Here is an 8,245-nt window from a genome sequence, read left to right on the forward strand (position 1 = left end):
TCCTCTCTAACATTTTAGGCAGCAGCACAGGTAGGCAAAATCAGCTTCCAGAAGCCAAAGAAGTCATCAGGCAAAGAAATGCAAATGTTGGCAGTTGAAGGCCTGCCAAGGGTGTGATGGTAAAGCAGAGGGGACTTGGGCGCTGCACTGATGACTTCAGCTGCAGGTGGTACCCAAAGAAAGTCCTTATTCACTTTGGATTGATAGGATCCAAACAGAGAAGAGAGAGAAAGTAAAAGGACCTAAATATATACAAAATGTGAACTGCTAAGCTGGAAGCCTAAGGGAGCTGAAATGCAGATGGGGAAGCTTACTAACATTCATTAATTAAGAAAAGACTCACTGAGGAGCTGACATTGTGACCTGAAAGGGTAAAGAGAAGCCAGTCATAGAGGAGCCCCCAAGTGCCATTCAGTTAGAAGAAACAGAACAAGCAGAGGCTCTACAGGTGAAAAGGTTTGGCCTCCAGAGGATCTGAAAGAAGGCCAAATTGGCTCAAATGAAGAGATGCTTGGTAGGGTGGACAAGGATTTTCAGGCTGAAAAGTTTTGATTTTTTTTCCCTCAGGACATTGGAAGCCACAAAGTGTCTCTAGAATTCTGATTTCTAGCCTCCTTTCTCACAGCCAGGATCTGTGATGCCAACTGTAGCGGTTTCCTTGACAATGACTTAGGCTATACCTGCTTCCGGGCAATACATGGGACAGTTTAGCCCAAGCCAGCCCAGCCCCAAATCCCAGAAATCCCCCCACACTCCCCTCAGGAATCTTCCTGATTCCTACAAAGAAAGAAGTCCTCTAAAGCCAGCAGCACCAGTGAACATGGAAAGGCGCAGAAAACATTTTATGGATCACAAGGAAATTGCATTTGACTAAATAAAGTTTCCAGGAATCTATCTGTAATCCAGATGATCACAAAGTAATTTTTCTGATGACATCATAAGAAATGTTAATGTGACTTCAAAACTTCACATTTTATGATTGAACCTTAGTTAACAAGCAGCATAGTTTTGGTTAAGGTGAGTTTTTATTTCAGGTTAATTCATGCCGGGGACCGTTTAGTAAAACAGTATCATTCTTGACTCCCAAGTACATGTAGCTAAATAAAGTCAGCCACTTGGTTATCCTGCATGTGTCCTGGGTATATTCTGATTTTTTAAAAAAATTAATCTTTCTTAACTATGAAATCTATAAATGCTACCAGTAAAAAAGCCTCTATGGATAAATATAGAAAGTCAAAAGTGCCCCCAAGGTGTTCCCAGATATAACCACTGCCGACAGTCTGATGTATTCATATACAACACTTTTTAGTCACACACAAACATATTTTTGCACAAATGGGATTACGTTTACTTACTATTGTTTAAATCGTGCAGCAAGTATTTTTTTAATTAGCAAACAACATGGTATTTTTTTTTCAAAAATATAGAATTGCTTTAAACTTTTTGTTTTTTTACAGTATATGGACTTATCAGAATAATATATCAGAATTAATTTAACCAACACCATATTGACATTTAACTGTTTGTAATAGTTTGTAACTATAAAGAACTTGGATGTCAGCCCCCTATGCAAACAACTGAAGTACAAATCTTTTTTCTTCTTAGATCTTTTTATGAAATATTAGTATCCCCTGTGTCCTCTTAGCTCAGGTTTTCTTTTTTTAGCCTTTCTCCCATATGTGTTATGCTCTATCAAGCATCAGGTTATCAGACTCTCTATTTTGAAGCTTGAGGCACCAGAGGTTGATTGGAAGCTATGAATGATAGAAAGGGTTTATACTTGGTGGGCTCACCGGCAGGTGATTAAGGGTGAATCTTTTTTTTTTTTTTTTTTTTTTTTTTTAAAGAAGGTCTTAAATGTCAGTGTATGAAAATCTGATTTCTAGAGCCATTTCCCCCCAAGAAAAGAATCCTAATCTTCTGCTTGGGGAAGCAGACATTGTACCTGAGTGGAAATTGAACAGAGCTATCTGTCCAGCCCTATAGTTTGGAGGAGGGGGCCTGGAGAGTTCAACAGCTTTACATATAGTCTTTCATATAACTCTTCCATCCTGCCCCACACATCTCCCCTGTGCATTCCTTGCCTTCATTCTAAATAGTAAATATTGACCATCTCCAGGGTTGCATATGAAGGGACTAACAACCAACCAAAATGATGTAAAGATTACATCAAACTGAAAATACCTGAGCTACAGAAATAGAAAGAAATCTTATCTGAACTTCCCCTGTGTGACTCAAACCGAGATTTAAAAGTCATCTGCTACCTCCACCCCATCCCACAAACACCACTCCAGGGAAGTTTCCAGTCAGGGAGACTGAACTGGGACACTGGAACATTTCAAAGCAAATTTATGTAAGCAAACTTCATCAGAACCTTCCATCATTTAAAGCCCTAACCCCTTGCCCTTTATTAAGCTGGTATAAAAAATCCTTATCCCTAGCTGTTCAGAGAGCTCCTCTCTACAAAATACTCTGACATGTATGAGTAATACATTTTACTCTTATTAATCTTTCTGTTATCAATTAATTTGCAGGCCCTCGAACTCCTGACCTAAGTTGGTAGAGGAAAAGACTTTCCTCTCAGTAGTTTCTCCAGCAAGGATGGGATGAGTCTTGGGATCTCTGACCAAGCTGGCCAAAGTAAGCTTTCTTAGCAGTCAGATCCCAGGTCACTGCTCATGGTGTAGTTGGGCAAAGGTGGCAAGAGCCTCTCATCTTTTCAAAAGGAATTTTTCAAAATTTAATTTTACAGGAGAAACCATTTTGGTTGAAACTTATCCAGTTCTCTGGGTATTGGGACTCTTGGTTTGGATCTCCTAGAATAGCCATTGTGTTCTGTTTGTCACTCTCTTTTGTGCTGCTATTTTGTGTTGTGCTGTCTAAGAATGTTGCTTGTCATAAGAAGAATCACAGGCTAAAACACAGGCATAGGTCCCATATGCCTGTTATTCAAGCCAACCTCACACAGACTGGTAACTCTGTGGTTCTCTCCAGACTAATGCTGCTTAAAACAAATTTAGTTGGTCACCAATAAAACCAGATGAGTTTCTTCTTCAGTCCCACTTTTGTGTCCTGAGAGCTTGGCTTCGAACCAGAGAGAGCACTGTCTCTGACTTTCTGCAAGCCAGTGAGTACAAATTGTCAGGTCTTTGCTCAGAGGTGGCCAGCCATTAGGTTGGGCCCTGAAATAGGATGTACACAAGCAAAGCTATCATCCAACCATTACCATCTCTTGGTAAAGGTCACCTAGGTCTAAATCTTAAAGGGTCTCAGACTGTAAGGACCTTTGTCATCTCTTTCTCCATTGCCCTTATGGTGCTGAGACTTTCCATCTCAGTATTGCCTTGCTGGTATCAGAGACAAGCAGCTCTGTGACTAGAGGTGCCTTACTTTTGTGGGACGGTTGGAACTAACCATTCTTTCTGCCTATGGCCACTTTCACCAATGGAAACTAGGGTTCCTTCTTTTCAGCTGTAGTTGGGAGTGATTTTGGATTATGAGAGTTTCATCTTATGCACCCTCTTCACTCATTCATTCATTAGTGCATTCATGACTAAGACATAAAATGGCTTATTGATGTGAGTTACAATTGGAATGGGGTTACCTATGCAGATCCTACATACCAATGGTTAGATGATGGAGTCTTTGATTCAGAAAAATTTTTCGTATTTAAAAGATTTTTAGAGGGGCGCCTGGGTGGCTCAGTGGGTTAAGCCGCTGCCTTCGGCTCAGGTCATGATCTCAGGGGTCCTGGGATCGAGTCCCGCATCGGGCTCTCTGCTCAGCGGAGAGCCTGCTTCCTCCTCTCTCTCTCTGCCCGCCTCTCTGCCTACTTGTGATCTCTGTCAAATAAATAAATAAAATCTTTAAAAAAAAAAAAAAAAGATTAAAAAAAAAAAAAAGATTTTTAGAGAGCTTTCATCATGAACAAATGATACCCATAAGAAGACCAAATTGAAATGGACATAAAAAAGTATCATGGCTAGCCTAAAATATTCCTGTTATAAAATTAAAAAACAGAGATCATTCAAACTTTAGGTCTCTTACCCCCATCAGAGGTTCTCAAAGAACTCCCAAAAGCAACCATTTGAGGCTGATAAGGAAGAAAAGGGGGCTGATTGGAACAGACTGGATATTTTACCATCTCAGATAAATTTGGAGACACCCAGATGGCTACGTGATGTCTTTCCAATCCTTCACCCAAAATTTTCGTCTACAGCCTCCAAAAGCTATGTCGGGGCAAAAGAAAATCTTTTAAAAATCTTCTCTGTAAATATTGGTGGAAAGCTTTTGCTCTCATATTGAACATATAACAACTTGTTCCATCTGCCAGAAACACAATTAGGATAAAAATACAAAGTGGGGCAAAGACAAGAACCAACTCTTACATAAACTAGTGAATTTTGCATTACCGTGTATGCCTAACTCATGGCTAAAATTTTAGAGTGAAAACCATAAGAGATCTATTTGCATCTGTCTCTATGTTTATGTTTGTTGTATTTTTTTCTAACTCTGGAGATATTACCAAATTAATTTATAAAATCCCTTAAAAAGAGCTCTATTGTAATTGGCTTAGAGAAAAATAAGTTCTTACAGAAATTAAATAGACCTAAATCTCTCAGAAGTACAGGAAATAACCCAAATATTTTTCAGATGTGTGATTTGGGTAAATCTCTGGTAAATAAGACTAGTGTAATTTTATTTTTGGTTTAATAAAAACATTCATGTCTTCTGATTGATCAGCATTAAGTATAATACAAGCATAAATTTTATTTTACCTGGATTTACTAGTCAAATTGTATCTACTAGTATTGTATCTACTAAATATTTCAAATTATAAAAATAATGAATTTGATTTAATCAAATTGAGTTATTATTTTGAAATTTTATTTCAATAATAATGACATTTTATAAAGTCTGCCTAAAGATAGTTTTACCATCTGTTTGCTAAAGATGCTAAGTAATAGATATTCATTAAATAGATACATTATTTTTAAATAAGATCAAATGCTGACACATTCATTATTAAGCATAAGTTAGAGTATATATACTTTGGCTTCTTACTTTTAAATGCTACAGAAAGGTTAAAGATATAGTTTGTAAATAAACATACTCTTTTTTGCCACACTGAGAAACTGTACTATTAGGAAGAATATATCTTTAAAATTGTGAGATGGTATATTCACCAATTTTGCTAACCTGCTACAAAATGTTGGTATATGACATATTATTCATAATCATCTACTTCTAATTTTCTCTGTAAAAGAGTCCTATATTAGTCATCCAGGCTGTCATAAGAAGAAACCACAGACTGCGCAGTTTAAACAATATCCATTTATTTTGTCACAGTTCTGGAGGCTGGAAGTCCAAGATCAAGGTGCTAGCAACGCTAATTTTTGGTGAGAACTCTCTTCCTGACTTAGACAGCTGCTTTCTCACAATGTCTTTGCATAGCTCTTCCTCTGTGTCCACGCACAGAGGTCTCTGATATCTCTTCCTCTTCTTAGAAGGACTTGGTTCTATAAGATTAGGGTCTCACCTTTATAACCCTGTTTAACCTGAAAAACCTCCTTTATGACCTATCTCCAAATACAGTCACATTCAGAGTTAGGGTTTCAATATATGCATTTGAGGGAGCTCCACAGCAGTTACTAATGACAAAATAAATCATAATAAAAATTAGTAGATGAAAATACTATAAGTAATAAGGATGAAGAGAGACAGAACTTTATATTAAAAGCACAGAAGGCATTTAAGAAGTGTTACTGCTAAAGGAAAAATGAGAGTAATTTTGTCCTCAAGTAAAATGACCAGTTGTTACACAATGAAAAAGAAGAAAAGAAGAGGATAAAACCTGATTGGATATATGAAGTTGTAAAACGTTTGCAGAAAAAGAATTTTATGAGTCATGATCAGAGCTGACTAAGGTTGGATGGGTTTATTTAAAAGGTTGTTGGTTTGGTTTTTAATGAGCTATGCATTAATAGTACCTGAATGCAAAACTAGAGTCTGGTTTTCTCTTTCTATTAAAAAAACAAAGTTTTTGGAGGGCTATTGGTCTTTTTTTGGTAAGGAATTACCAAAGGTTTTGCTTTATCTTTTAAGTAATCTGCCTAAAAAACAAAGACTCTGTGTCTTAGAATAAGCTCCTGTGTTGTCTAAATCATGTTCTTGACTATTTAAGAGAACGGAGTCTTCTCACAATTGAAAGAGCTAAGCTCTTTTTTATAATCATGTCACTTCCTATAATTACTTCTACAATCTTTCATTGTCACATTGTTGAATAGATAACTAAGCATTTTTTTCACAGTGACCTGTGATCCTACCTAATCAAGTGTTCAAACCTTTTGACATTTTGACACCTTTGATACATATTTTGCCTTCTCAAAGTCAAATCCTAAATAAAATCTTGATCTTGAACTGACTTTGAAATTTCTCAGCGCATCCCTGGAAAATCTCAAATGATTTGTTCTTTCACCTTGTAAAAAGAGAGATGTTAAAAATTAATTAGATATGTTGAATTGCATGAAAAGCATTGTCAGAAAAGAAGAGATGCTTAACCTTCCCTCGATTATAATTTACAGGTAAATATTATTAAGACAAGTACTCAGAAATTGTATGACATTCCTAAAAATCTGTCAGTACCCTCTGAGCTACCCGTGATATGTCCCGGTACTTTTGACTGATATTAGAAAACAACAGTACCTGTCATCAGTTATATCTCCAGTTTTTATTTTTAAAATGGTGTATATCACAGAAAAAAAAAAAACACAAATGCCTTCATCAGTTGGTTACTTTCATAAGAAACTCTTACCAGATCTTTGACCACAGCTCTTTTAAGTCTTTTGTCAGCCACAGAGTCATTGTTCTACTCTGATGCTTTCCTGAAAGGCTGGCAATCAGCAATGAGCCAGAGTGCTTATCTTCAATGAAAAGGAACTATCTGGAAGACCCATAAAAAAGGACTATGCCAGGGACTTTAGGGTACAGGTTTCTAAGTGCATTGCGGAAAAACCTCAACACCTTGCCATTGAACTAAGTCAGGATTTCCAAAACTCTAGTAAGGAAGCTGATAGATTTCATGAAACTGCTAATTCAAGATCAAGCAGAATAAGAATTAATTACATGAGACTGAATGAACTGATAAAGGATGATTATGGCTTTTGTTTGGGATATTGCTGCTGGATTAATAGAATCCCTTTCTCTTTTCTCTTAAGCTATCTACAACTTACAAAAATTTTTGTAAACTATACTTTTGTAAGCAGAAATGAAACATTTAAACATTTATTGTTTTCTCCCTGCCTGATCCCTCCAGAATTTAAAAACTCTCATTAGGTATTCTTATTTTTGTGGCAATATAGTTATTTGTATAAATTTGATAAGAATTTGTTCTCCTTGTTATAGGACATAATTGGAAACATTGGTTACATAACCAAGGCTTTGACTAGAATGTCATATTTTTAAATGATGCAGAAGTCACTTATGATCAGACAGTTTAAAGAAACTAAGGTTGACTTTACAGAGCAATGCTTACAAAGCCCTCTTGGGAAAATTAGCTGGGTACCTGGCATATAGGGTTCCCAGCCTTGTAGGTGAATAAGAAAGGTCACTTCTTGGCTCAGGAATCAGGATATTTGGGGGATCTTGAGAACAGAGGAATTTATTTAAATCTATACTGCAGGTAAAATCTAATGACAGGTTTTTGGCTTGGTTTCCTAACTAGAGAGGCTTTTAAAGTCCAATCTGAGACTCCTTATAAAAGTTCCAGGAAAGTAAATTTTTAAAAGGCCTATGTGGTCAATCACCATCCTTGCAACACTTACATAAATAACCAGGCCAAATATAATGTGAGCAGACTTACTTTATAAACAAGACCAATCTTACCGTACTTTTCATTAAAATGGGAATTATTATGGAGAAAAATTTTATGTTTCAATAGAAAACTACATCTCCCTATTGTAGATTATCAGAGTCTAGTCCTGATCATTTTCTGAGGTTTCACTATCTATCTGTAAACTGGACAGGATCTTGCCATCTTACACATTTGGTCAGTCCTTACCAAATTCTCAATTCTAGTTTGCTTCAATATCTGGCTACATCCCTTTAAGTTAACATTTTCAGTTTTTCTCTCACCTTCCTGACTGGACACCACTGAGAACTAAAACCTGACCAACCCAGACAACTCTAGGTTGCCCCTTCCATCAAGATCTAAAGAAGTCCTTCAAGATGAAGCTCAATGACTTGA

Source organism: Mustela lutreola, chromosome 2, assembly GCF_030435805.1.
Source record: "Mustela lutreola isolate mMusLut2 chromosome 2, mMusLut2.pri, whole genome shotgun sequence".
NCBI lineage: Eukaryota > Metazoa > Chordata > Mammalia > Carnivora > Mustelidae > Mustela > Mustela lutreola.